Genomic DNA, 13,904 nt, shown 5'->3' with positions numbered 1-13,904 from the left:
CTTCTGTAGGAATAAAAAGAAAGAGCATGAACACTAATGAAATCCTGCATCAGAGCTTGTTTGAACAGCTAAACCAAGAATAAATCACAGTAGCCAAAGAACAACACAGTAAAGAGTTCTGCTACGTGTTATATCAAACAGAGATATGACAAAGAAGGAGGTGCGATTAGTCATTAAATTGGAAGTGCGTAAGGCCTAATCTGACCTGCTGGTATTATAAACCAGATACTTGCCGTATAAACTGCTGGGTGTAAGGTAAAATGTCAGTTATGGTTTAAACATTTTACTGCCAATCTTGACTTTAAGCCTGCAGAACAGACAATCCAACACATCCCAAGATCATATTTCACAGTTTAATCATCCTTACTCTTAATGATTCACACTTTATTTTCAACTGGAATGTGTCTAGTTTTGGCTTCCAGCTGTTGGTTCTTGTTATGCAGCTCCCTGCTAGATTGAAGAGTTCTATAGTACCCAGTAACTTCTTCTCATGAAAACACTTATCCGTATTGATCACATTACATGTAAATCATCTTTTGGATAAAACAAACCATATTGCACTCTGTCTTTCATTCTGACATTATCCTCAGACCTCACACTATTTCTGTTTATTTCTTGTGTGCTCGATCTTTCAGCTTGCTTCTTTAAATATTAATACATCTCTCATTTTAGCTGTCTACAAGCTGGGCATCTAGCCTAGGCAAGACTTCAAGGTCCCTCTATAGTCCACAGAGGACAGAAGGCAACTCCAGAGAGCAATTCATCCTTATCTCTTAGACACCTCTCTCAGGATCAGATAATGATGCTTTGGATGTAACTTTTTCTCCATGGACTACAGCAGGAATCTAGGCTACCCAGCTGGACTGCACAGACAACTTTCAGAAGGCTGAATTTCAGTTAAATCAATTCAAGTTGATACTCAAACTCTGGTATCAGTTGTTTTCAGCACTTTGGCACATACTTCACCAGGACTGCATACAGCAGTCAAGTCACCTCACTGCTTTTGCTATACACACTTGCACATCTGTCTGCTGCATCGTAACACAGAAGCTCATTTTGATTTCCTTCATAGTCTATGACCTCCATATCCTTTTTAGGAACCCTCTTACAGATTGCAGTTTATCCTTTTGTAATCTATATTTGGACCTAACATCTCCTGGAAAAATAAAGATCACTCTGCAAGCTGTATCACTATTCCCATTGTAATTATCATCATCTCACATAGTCTCACATCTCAGCTGCACCTATTTAAACTTCCTGTTTTGAAGCTTGAATGAAATAATACTGAGCTTTACAGGTAAATGACATCCTTGATACAAGCTGAAAACTTGCTTTTAAAGGTGTAATAACTCAGCACATTCCTTCATAACCAAGAACTAAAAACTCAGGTAGTTATATTGATCTCACCCTTCAAAAGAACCATAAATTTTGGAAGCCCTAACTTTGTTTGGTAATAATACCTTTTTGTGATACAACATCAGCTTGTCTCAGAAGGGAATTCATGAAAATGTCAATTCTGAAATGTATGAGATTATAGAAAGAAAAATAACAGTTATTGTAGATACATTTATCCCTAAATCTTTGAATTTTCAAGATCCTAGCATAATTAGGCAGCAAGATGTTATGAAAAACTGACTGTTGTGATATGAATCAAGGGAAATCTTACCACAACAGCTTAGAGATGTTCCAAAAGCACTAACTATGAAATACAACTATTGAACTAGATCTTTGAATCTGTGACCTTACAAACAGTCCACCCTGAGCCACCTTCAATACACTGCAATCATTCTAAAGCTGCAAATGAGCTTTGCTTCAATTGCTTTTATGTATTACATAAGACAGCATAAAGAATTGTTCTGAAATCAGGAAAAATATCCAAACAAGTAAGGCCTTTATATATTACACAATATGTGAAAATACATCTGTATGTTTATTAGGTTCTATACAAGAAAACTGAAGATTAACAAAAATAAGCGAGCTAAAGAAGAAAGAGAAAATCAAGATATAAGAAGTGAAAAGAGAATCTATACTAAAGCCTGCAAGGCAGAAGAAAAGCTAAGCAAAGCTACAAGTTGCATTATTAGGCATTACCATGGCTGCACCCATAAGCACACCTCTTTCTATGTGCAGCAGACAGTATCAGTGCTGCACGTGCTGAGCTTTGCTAGTTCTCAGTTACACCGCGTATTTCTTTGCAAAGAGATCACACAGACCCATTAGGAGGAGGGGGCTGATGTTCCTCCCATGGGGCAGCTACCGAGAGAGGTTCCAGAGATGTGGGAGTTAGCACAGGGGAAAAACCACAGCTTCTGCAAAACTGGACAGCAATGAGGAACTGGGAGCAGCCAGGCAGGCTGCCCGATGTGCAGAACCCAAGTAGCGGTGCTGCAACGCAAAGTTGCTGAGATAGTTGAGACCAAGCATAGAAGCAAAGAGTCACCTGCAAAGCGAAAGTGGGCAGGGGGAGAGCTGTATTTAAGTTCTGTTTCTTTCTGTTCTGCTTTCTCTAGCCGATTTGCATTTTATGTATTTTAAAAATTAGTTGTTTTTATCTTTTCAATCAGGTCATGTGGGAGTGGGGGAAGCTGAGCTTTAAATCTGCTAGTCTTTGGGGAGACGTTCACTCTAGTAGATGATGCACTTAAATGTCCTGGGCACCTCGTGGCCTTGCCATGCTGCAGAAGCATTAGTGCAACCCCTAACCCATTCTTACTTCTGGAACAAGCTCTAGAAATCAGCCCAAGACTTGCATCTAGCTGCTCTGAGCACAAGGAGAGAAGAGAGCAGGCACGTCTTCCTCCTTTCTCCTTGCACAAGATTGATTACATGCTTGCCAGGATCCATCCCATTCCCCACCCATATCACTCCAAATAACTCTTGGCTTTGGTGAAGGGAGGCAGCTCTGGTCAGCAATGCGGTTTAGCTGATGGCACTCAAAATAACAACACTAGCACAAACAGGGAGCAGCACACAGGTAGGAATGAGAAGCAAGGGGCAGCTCGAACTCCAATAACCATCCTCACTAGTGAAGAAAAAGATTGCAAAACCGTGCCATGAAGTAGAACAGTCTAGAGCAGTTTGACACTCCTGGCCTGAATCTGAGGAGTTAGAGGGAAGGGAGCCCTTTCTTTGCAAAGTTATGGTCACAGATAATCGCACCATTACTATGCCTAAGCCAGAGCACTGATGTTCATGTAGCAAAATGCAAAAATGAAACAGGTAAGACATCCAGATAACATGTGCTCTTCCCTGTGAGGGGAAAAAAAAAAAAATCAACAACATACAAAACTGAAAGAACAGCAAGTTTTAAAAGATACGTTATTTGATCTGGAACTATAAATGCAAATGCCTTCATAAGTGGGTTATTGAGCCCTGCAACAACTCCATCACACTAGTATAGTTTGAATACCCATAGTATTTTTGATGAGTCAACACCCCATTAGCATCTCATGGTGACCTCCCCAACATTAGAAAAAAGACATTTATTTTCATATGCCTTCCTGGCAAAACAACAGTCTAAAAGTATTCCTCAACATCCATTCTGCAAGATATTTGAATTCAGTGAGGACGTTAAAATGTCACAATTTCTTTCTTTGAATTACCAATTTGAAATTAATCAACTGATTTGAAATTAGTTCAGCTCATTTGAATGAATCTATTGCTTGCAAGATAGACAAATAATGGCTTCGTAGTTCAAATTCATTAGGTTATAACCAATTTTTGTTGGTTTTTTTAAAGGAAAGCAGCAATTTCAAGCTAAAAAATGGAAGTTTGTCTAAAATGCAAGTATAAAAAGAACAGAGGGATAGAAAATTAGGTAGCTATTTCTTTCTCTCTGGGCCAACAATCACGGGAGTGATAGTCTTCTTAGGGGAAGAAGCATAACACTGCAGTAACTCCGAGTGATCTAGGAAATGCATTAATGGTCTCCCAAAGAAATTCAGCTCAACCTCTACATTGCATATTGGTACAATGCAGACTGGGGAGTCGGATGAGTACATGTGCTCTCACTGGGGAGCAATAAAATGATGGATGCGATGAATCCTCCAAAGAGACAGAGATTAAAGGTTTACTGTTTTAGTATTAAAACAAAGCAAACTGAAATGTGTTTACTATGCTGTGGCAGTGCAGCACCTGGCAAGGTGCCTTTCTGGGACAGAGGACCTGGAACCACCTGGTTCAGTAAAATGAGAACAAGTTAAGTCTTGTATTTGGCAGAAAGGATGCTAATCCCCTTCAGAAAACGCTTGTTTATTCCCTCCTTTCATCCACAAAGCCTTACTGGAAAGTGAATGAAGAATGCCAGATTTAAAACTGTCTAAAGTCTATTATCTACTACATTAACTTTTATCAAGTTATTAAAACAAACTCTTCATAAAGGTGCTGTATTTTTACTAAGGTTGTAAAGAGAGACAAAGTGAAATCCTCCAGCCCCCTTGCAATACAAAAGTATTCATCAAACGAAGCATCAACAAAGCTGTACTTGGTAGGTATGCCTGTGCTTATTTTAGCAGCAATCTCCCTCTTACCCATATCATCTTCCTTAAACTAAAATAATGATGTTCCAGCAGCACAGAGTAAAGATTTGCTAACGTTTCGTTTGTCTTTTTTTAAGTTGCAATCTTTGCTGTCTGCTTTGCATTTCATTGTAGGTTATTATGGCATGGGAGTGAAACTTGTCAGTTGTCGACCTCACAGTGTCAGCAGCCTGGAAATGCTCATGCTGCTAACTAGCAATTACTCACACGTCAGTGTTAGATCTGAGCAAGCACAGGCGTCTTTGTGAAGCCTTCAGAACATCAGTTTCAGCTCCCAGTACACGCTATTAATGACAAACTACAAATCAGGGAAAGAAATGCTTTTTCAAATGCAGGCATTCAGCCTGGGAGATTACTGTTCGCCTTACTATAGCTCCAATCAAGGAGCTTGGGAATGTGCTGATTTACATGGGACCCCACTGGCATTGCCGAGATGCCAGATGGTACTTGGCCAATCACGAAATCAAAAATGTGATTTTTCAAAGAAATGTGGTGCGCTGTACCAGTGCTCATACATGATGCTTGTATGCAAATGTATCAGAGATTTCTGCCACTAATGACTAACTGCCAAGTCGCTCAACTGTAACTCAAATTGTCACTTTTTTCTCCCAAGGTGAAGGTTTTGCTCCTCACAAGTGAGGTGGGGTTTTTTTTCCAAGTGTATTGACTAAAAGACATACTAGCCTATCTTCTGTTGACAGGAAACTTGCAGGAGATTTGCTGTCATGTACAATATTTTTACATTTTTCTCACAGACTATTTCTACATTCAGTAACAAATCTTGTTATGTTGGTCTCATTTTACATCTTTTTTCTTTTTGCAGTTGAGCAATAGAAACATTGAATTGTAAGAGCACCACCATTGTTAATTTGACTGAAAATACTGGAATTATCAAAATAGAGATCCACTTTAATGTGGTTTTAGCTTATTGTCATAAGTTACTATGGCAACAGGCAAAATTATGTGCAGTTAAATAAACATTCTTTTTACATGAACATAAATTATTTCAGTTCATGCAAATTTAAAAGAAGAATACTACCTGCTATTTAGCTAAAGCAAAAAATCCTCAAAAAATCTTACTCCTTGTTAGTCACTCTTTCGTTATCATCTCTACAATGTTTTACAGATTATAGTTACCTATCTCCCAGTGGAACTATTTAAAAAAAAAAAAAAAAAAAAAAACAGATATGATAACATTTGTAAAGATTTTTTTCTACTTCTTGTTCCTTTGATTACTGATTATATAGTCAAGCATGGTAAAATTTGTCATCCATAATCAGATTAGAGTTATTATGAATACCAACTGTCTTCAGGTACTCGAACATCTACTTTGAGTTAATGAATTATACCAGGTACTTAGACTGGTTATTTTAATTGGTGTTTTGTCATGACCACTTGAGGATCATGTGGAAAATAAACCTCAAGATATTTCTTGGCCTAACTTCACATCCAAGCAGTTATATCCCCTCTCCTCTGGAGAAAAAGAATGATGGGTGAAGAACAGATGTTTGTACTTTCCTGACTGTTCATAAGCAAAGGCCAGACTTGAAAGCGTTGTGGAAAATCCGCAACCATCTCTAAGCAAGACTGAAGTCTGAGAACACCCGATGTTCAGCCAGGATAAAAGGCTGTCCAGAAGCTCACTGCACGATGCTGCACGTGCACTGTTGCAAAAGTCAACTCCAAGCAGTAAGCTCCGCTTGGCAGCGCCGTCTCTTCTTAATGACAATCACGTAAGACTTGGACAGTCATCTGCACATTCTTGGCTAAGAATCCCCTCCTCAACGTTCACAATTTAGGAACATATGGGCTCCCTTGTCAGCTTACACTCATGCCCATCTGTTCAGATGGTATGGAGTCTGCCCACAAGTCAGTCAGATTGTTGCTCTAGGGTACACGTGGCATGCAATAATGGGTTTAGATGAGCAGCCTGCACAATACTGAAAATGCCTTTTCTGCTGCAGGATGCCTCTCATCTGTCCCAGCAGTCAAGCATTGGCACCACATGCCGCCTTACACTTGATCAAAGCTGTTCGAATGTATTTGCCAGAAAAGAAAAGGAAGCTATCAGCTGACCACTCTCATTGACCGTAGGAAACAGGGCTGAGTAACAGAAACACAAAAAGAAATGCTTTCTCAAGAAATACAGTCTTGGCTAATCATGCAAACTCAAGGTACAAAGCGGCCCAGAGGAATATACAGAATATACAGAACTACAACCGAGTAATTCAGTGAAGATTAAGGCATGGACTGTAATATCTAAAAAATACCTAGAAAGATCACTTCACATTTGCTTTCATCTTTCACTGTTGCTGGGAATACATGAGGAACAGGTGTAAATGACAGCAAAAAAGGTCATCTAACAGGCACAGTCAACTCCTAGACAAGGGTATGTCAACCTCACAGCACAGTAGCATTCAGAATGTAGGAATTCACATTCCATATAACAAGTTTGGACTTGAGTTTAGATTTTGCAGTAGTTGCTCCCTAGAAATACCCCTCAGGCACATTAGTAATTGACAGGGTCACACACCGAGTTTAACCGGGGTGGCCCAGGGCATCTAGGAAGAAGCTTCACATCTTCCAGGATATTGAACACAAAGTTAGTTTTCAACATCTGTATGGTAGCATCCCATTGAAGAAAAGCCCTACTGCCTCCAATGAGAAGGTCTGGCAAGCAGGTAGGTAAAACAGGTGAAGACACAATCTGTTTTCCTACACGTAGCAATGCGGCATCCCAGCAGATTGTACCAGAAAGGATTTATAGAACAGATTACCATATACATACATCTGGACTGCATGTCTGGGACAGAAACTGTACATTTGTATCTGAACAAAGATTGGTCCTAGCAGGAGTAGAGAAACTTGTCGACCTTTACTATGGCTGTTGCTCTTTCATTTAGTTCAAATAGGATAGCTGACCAGGGGTACTTTTCTACAAGATAAAGGAATTTCTATGGTTAATATTTTCCACTAGTATTTTCACAAATTAAAAGAGCTTTTTTCAGATGGTGCTTCTCTGAATCACACTAAATTTTTTCTCGAAAATTGTACAAATTCATGGCGAATGCTTGTTAATCCCACAGGCTGGCATGTTCCAGCAAGGGTAGGCATGCAGGAGGAAGTTTGAGCTGCAGATGAAAAACTCTTCTCAAAGTATTCCCATTCTAAAGATTGTTTATCCAAACTACTTTAGGGAATGCCTTCTAGTAATTAATAAGCTCACTAAAAAATGATGAGTTTGCACAATTCAGTCACCAGAAATGGATTAAACTGGTAGTTAATATTGTTTGAAATATCTAATCAGCAATCCTCTAAAATGCTGCCTTTCAGTTCAATTTCAGTAGAAATTAAATTAGGAGACAGCTGAACCATTTAATGAAAGTAAATCCACAAATAAGAAGAAATCCAAAGAAAATAATTCTTCAGCAAGCAGTGGTGATTTATCCAAGTCTAATACAATTAATACTACTCAAATAACATAAAGCATTTCACTCAAATATTTGTTTAAATTCTTTAAGTAACTCACACTACCACCTGTATTTCCTTTCTATAAACTCCTGAGTAGCAAGGCTTTATCTACAAGTTGAGTGGAAAATTAATTGCAGTCTGTTCTACAATCATAAATGAAAACCAGTTTTAAAATCTGCTCATAAAGTAGTACAAACAAAGAATACCTTCAAGGAAATTTTAAAAATATTGCAGAAAAAGGTAACTGTGCATAACATGCTATTAAACTTCTCTGTCTATGTTTTTCTGAGCTGATTTTCCTGTGTGTTCACTGTTTTTCTTAGCAAATAAGGCAACAAGGGACTGTGCCATAGTACTTGTGATCAGAACTAGGGGTCAGCATGATCTTTTCTCAATAGCAAACTTGAAATAAATCCTACTGATTTATGCTGGTTTGCTTCTCAGGTTTAGAAAGTCGTATCAGATTAAAGTGTAAGGAGAATGCTTCAGTGAAAATGTGTTCATTTTACCTTGCACCTCTTTTCTAGCTTTTAAAGTATTCCTCTTCAAGAGCAGAAGAAATTCTAGCACTATAAAATGCATGAAAGACACAGCTCACTAAATTTGGCCTTGGATCTTAGGCATCTGTAGAACAATGACAAATGAATTTGCTTATATCATTTATATCCTGGAAAAAGAAGAAGGAAAAAACCCACAAAAGAAACCCTTTCTTTTCATGCATAGACCCAACATCAAATGTAGTGATTCTCAAGCCACTGGGCCTTACCTTCTAGACCCTACCATTACCAAACCTGAATGGAGTGTTGTACAGTTGAGTATGATTCAATACATATTCCACAACAAAAGCCATAATTTAAAACAAGAATACAGGAGCATATATAAGTAAAACTGACCTCAATAAAGCCAAACGTCTCCAGACAACAGCCAAAATTACAATGACAGATTGTCCGCTGAATGCCCAATATTAATAAATTCTTAATGCAATTTTCTGCATTACAATGTTAGGAAAAAAAAAAAGACAAAAGAAGGTACTTTCTCATGCTAAAGAGATTCCATTAGGTGAATTACTCTTTTGGACATTCAAGAACGAATACCACAGGTGTAATAGGGGTGCATTCTGGCATACTTTTTTCCTCCTGCTATAATTATTGTATGCAAATCTTAGTCTTTCTTCTTGCAAACAAGCAAATCCAGTTACAAAGAGGATTACCTAGAGTTTGTCCTACCATCGGAAACTGAGATTTAGAAAAAAATCCTAAAAATTTCTGGACCATTAAGTTTAACCTTCTTTCTTTTGACCCTTGATAGAGTAGAAATAAAGTGATACAATTAAATGTCTATTTACCTGTCAATATTGCAGTTAGTCTAAATTGTGGCCAACGCAACATCCTGCTCTGTTTAGGTCTTTGTGCTGTGTCCTTTGGTGTAATACCTGAGCATGTCTGCCCAGGGACCAACTTTTAGAATAGGTGAAAGTTATATTGAAGAAAAAGAGCTGCAAAAATGGGAGAGGAGGATGGCTGGCTGCAGTATTCCAGTGATAAATTCTACTAGATAAACTAGTCTGGTTTCAATGAAGAAATACCTGTTTATGAGTGATTTTAGTGAAATGACGAGTTTCAGTTGCTGTTCAACATAAGGAAAATGTTCCACCTGTTTGATCCAAGGGCAGTTCTCAGAAAGCACAAAGCCAACAACAGAAAGGAGCTACTCATAAAGAAATTATGTGGAAAGGGGAGAAAGTGTTCAGAGAGGTATAGATTTCCAGTTTAATTTCTGGAAACAAGGTTTGTCAAAGCTGCAGTCCCACCTCAGGATGCCCCAAACCATGGGCAGCAGAGAAAGCACCTCTGCATTTTCCAAAAATAGTCTCTTTGGTTTATATTTCTCTCATGGGCTCAAGTTTCTTTTCCAATGCAAAAGGCTCTCTAAATGAAAAACTTCACATGTGATGCAAAACAGGAGCAAAGGAAATTCAAATCAAAGTGCTCAGAACATTATGCTCATTCTAACAAGCCCAATTCCCCACTCCACTGGGTTAGTTTTTCACACACACACCCCCCATTGAATTCCTTTAAATCTCTGGGTCACAATATTAGTCTAACAGGTGGGAGAAACAAGTACTGAGAAGCAGTGTGTATACTACTTCTGAATTTCAAGTTTCAGACCTTATTAGATTATTAGTTTATTCTGGTTTTTTTCAGGAAGGACCACCTATATGTAATCTGAGCATAATATGCATGGTCATTACATTTATTTTTATATATATATAAAAAAAAATATTGTGTGTCCCTTAAGTATTGGGTACATATAGCACAGAAAATCCACAAAGGTTTCAAAGCACATCAAACAATGAACCTCGTCAAACTTTGTGCAGTATGTTCGCTGTTGATAACTGCTATTACACAGTCCCAGGTAAAGTCTAAAGGAGAAAAGTTTACTTCAGCTAAGAAGAAGGATCCCTGCACTCTGCATGGTGACTTCCTGACCATTCAACAGAGCATACTTTGACTTCCCAGTGCATGAGTGGTCCAGCAGCTCAGAACATAGAGCCAGCCGGCACAGCACCTGTGAAGCAAGGGGAGCTTAAAGGTCCACATACATATAAAGAATTAAACACAGGGATGATGAGCAGAGAATGGGAGATTTGTAATAAAATTACTCTTAATGCTGGAAACTAATAAAAATAATTTAGCCACTGCTCCAGATTCAAAATTCAGGGCATTTAAAGATGCCAGCTCTCCCAGATGCAATCTCTGAGAAAAACAAATGGGCGACTGAGACCTAATAATCTATTTTACTGAAGTCAGATCAGTAGTCCTTACCCAGTCTGAAAAGCAGAAAGGACCTACTCCCTCCCCCATCTCCACAGAGGAAAAGCAATGCATGAAGAAATACTCTTTTTCAGATAGCACTTGCATTGGGATATATCTAACAGTTCCATCTAAATACATGTTACCGAGGCAGTGCAGAGATGAATATTGTGATGCAGTACAGGGACTGAGAATTCAGGCATGCAGGTGTGCTTCCTGAGCAGAACTCTGAGTATGCCATGAAATAGTTTTTGAGAAAAAAATGATGAAAACTCTATCGGCCAGGTCAGTTGGAAGTGGACAGCAGAGACCTGCAGATGTGTGCGGAGGATCAGTTCTACTTTCACAGGAACAGAAACTAGAACAACCAACCTTGTAAAACTGTAATACAATAAGCTGCCTTCCAATTAGTATGTATATACTGTTTTATTGTGGGTGTAATTCTATATACCAAAACCTGACACTTTCACTGTAAGGCCACAGTCCTCCGGGACTCCGTCTTTTCTTTGAAACATAAACCAAAGGAGTCAAAATTTCAAGCAACATTACTGACTGCATAATACCACCTGCCCTACAGGAAGACTGAGACTCCTGAGGAACTCAGCTTGTCAGAGCATCCCACCAAAAATACAAAAACTGTCCTCCAGCACTGTTCGGCTGATGGAGTCTGTCCCATCGTTAAATAGGAAAATGGAGCGAGGTGACAGGGCTAGGAACATAAACCCACCCCGAGCCTGTGCAGCAGACATTGAAAAGCTGAAACACTGTAATGGAGGGGCAGCCTGGGACCGCTGCATAATAAGTCCAGACGGAACGAAAGAAATCTTTCCATTTCCGTACAATTAGGGTTGTTGCAGACTGGAATTGATTATGCAGACCTGATCAGCAAAGTTATTCAGCCTGGAAACTGTGCAATCCACAGAATAACATCTTGTGAATAAGGTCTTGTGTCAAGGCTTGTGATTAGTATTCTGTTAGGGATTGATTTGATTATTCCAATTACGAGAATTAACTTACACATGGACTTTGAAAAAATGAAACCATGTGGGAAATCCCTTGCACTGCCACAGTAACTCTCATTCTTAACACATTCAATACATGACACTAATTTATTTAAAACTGGATTTATTTTTCCTCATGTACGTAAGTAGAAAAGAGGTATTCTGCAAAGGCAGAGCTGATAGACCAGGGAAAGCCTTTCTATCACACTCAAAGTTTAAAAGCATTTGTCCTTGAATGCAACAGGGGATGGCAATGCTCTAAGTTGAATGGAGATGTGTGCAAATGCCCACATCAATAAAAAAGGTTTGTACACTGTTAAACACAGTCCTTGGAGGTAAGCTAATTAGTAAACCAGAGAGTTTTAAAACTCTCAAGTGCAATCTTTGAACTGAAAAAAAGATATCACTAATGAAGTCCCCTGTGGGTTAACAGTCTAGATTTGGCAGCACACATACTGCTATAGCTGAATTTCAACTAGGTTGATACACAGACAGCAATAAGAAAAGTTGTATTTAAGGGCAGAAAAAAGGATGGGTACATATATAATATACACAGTGACCAATATCTCTTTTCACAATTCTTAGTGTTTAAGCTGTAAGGTGAAGAAGAGCAATCTAAGCGTTCTGTCGCTGAAAGGGAAGTGGCAAGTGAGATACGCATTTATGGATGATTGGTTTCAAGCAATATCTGAGAAGTCTCTCACCCATATAAAACGTAACAGAATTTATCGTTATGAAAGTGGTATAAGTATATATTTTCAGTGTATTGCACAGAAACAGATATGACCTCTCCTTTTGGGGCTTGAGGTTTTTTGCAAAAAGGCTTTTTTTGCTGTGTTGTTTAGCATAAAGTATTCAGGTGTACAACTACACTTGAATTAGAATTTTGAATGTAATAAAAAATTGTAAGCAGAGTAAATATTCAATTTGGAGCTCCATATAGATTTTATAATTGTCCTAATCTTGACAGTAAGAGAGGGATTGTACCTGAAACAGTGTTACTTATTCCTCATTAGGAAAACATGATTTATCACACTGCAACCAAGAAGCTGGCTGTATGAGCCACATTATTTAATAAACATGATACTTTCATATGGTGTTATGATTCTTTCTCTCTCTTTGACTATAAAGCCTGGAAATTACACCAAAGTGGCTTTGGGCAACAATCAAAACAAATCAAGCTCTGAAGTTATCAGCTTCCTAAACTTGTCACGACTTAGAAACACAGAGACACAGGAAACAGATCTGGATTGAAAACAGCATAAGTTGTTTCTTCTTCTCCAGAAATAACATCAGGACTTTTAAAGTTGCCATCAAAAAAGCCAGGGCAGTTGGGAGAAATGGAAAAGGCATGCAGAAGGCAGCCCCAAGAAAAGTGGCTCTGATAAACAGCAGGATTAGTATGCCCAGGCATATGTATGAGGAAAAAATTACATTCCTCCTCTCTTACCTACAAAGAGTCTTCCAAACACACATAGTTCACACTACTTTTGTCTTCCAGGTTGAAGGCTGACACCTCTTTGACCTGTGGCTTTGCAGAAGAGAGAAGCACTCCTAGGCTATGTTCGAGAGCAGAGCAGAGCTGCAACAGAAAACTTAACGGAGCAAGGAAAACCTGGCTTCTGCATTCTGTGAGCAATTTTATTCTCCATTTCATTATTCTTCATTTAAATCAAGCTTGAAGTTTCTGGTTTGGTTTTGGTAGTAACACATTTTTTCTTTTTGAACAAAGTTAAGCTTGCCTTGCTGACATGTCTATTCTTTTATTTGCCAGATGGGACTAGCTTCAAAGGAGCATTTATGTTTATTCAATCCCCATCTTTCGGCAGTTTTACTGGTATTTAGTGAATACTTTAAGGGATGCAGAAAGCACATTTTGGGATGTGTTAAAGTCATCTGGGAAGAGGGGAAAGGGCTGACATTAACTTTTCCCACAAAACAGAAGGGTTTCATAGCAAACTATTCAAAAATGCAGATTGCCAATATAAACCAGAAGCAGAGATGCCACAGGGTCTCTATAAATATCATCATCCATAGAGAAAAGACCGGGTTAAAGACGGACAGTTTGGACCTCCCGTTGC

The sequence above is a fragment of the Buteo buteo genome, chromosome 15 (assembly GCF_964188355.1).
Source record: "Buteo buteo chromosome 15, bButBut1.hap1.1, whole genome shotgun sequence".
Taxonomy (NCBI): Eukaryota; Metazoa; Chordata; class Aves; order Accipitriformes; family Accipitridae; genus Buteo; species Buteo buteo.
This window is presented reverse-complemented; position numbering follows the sequence as displayed.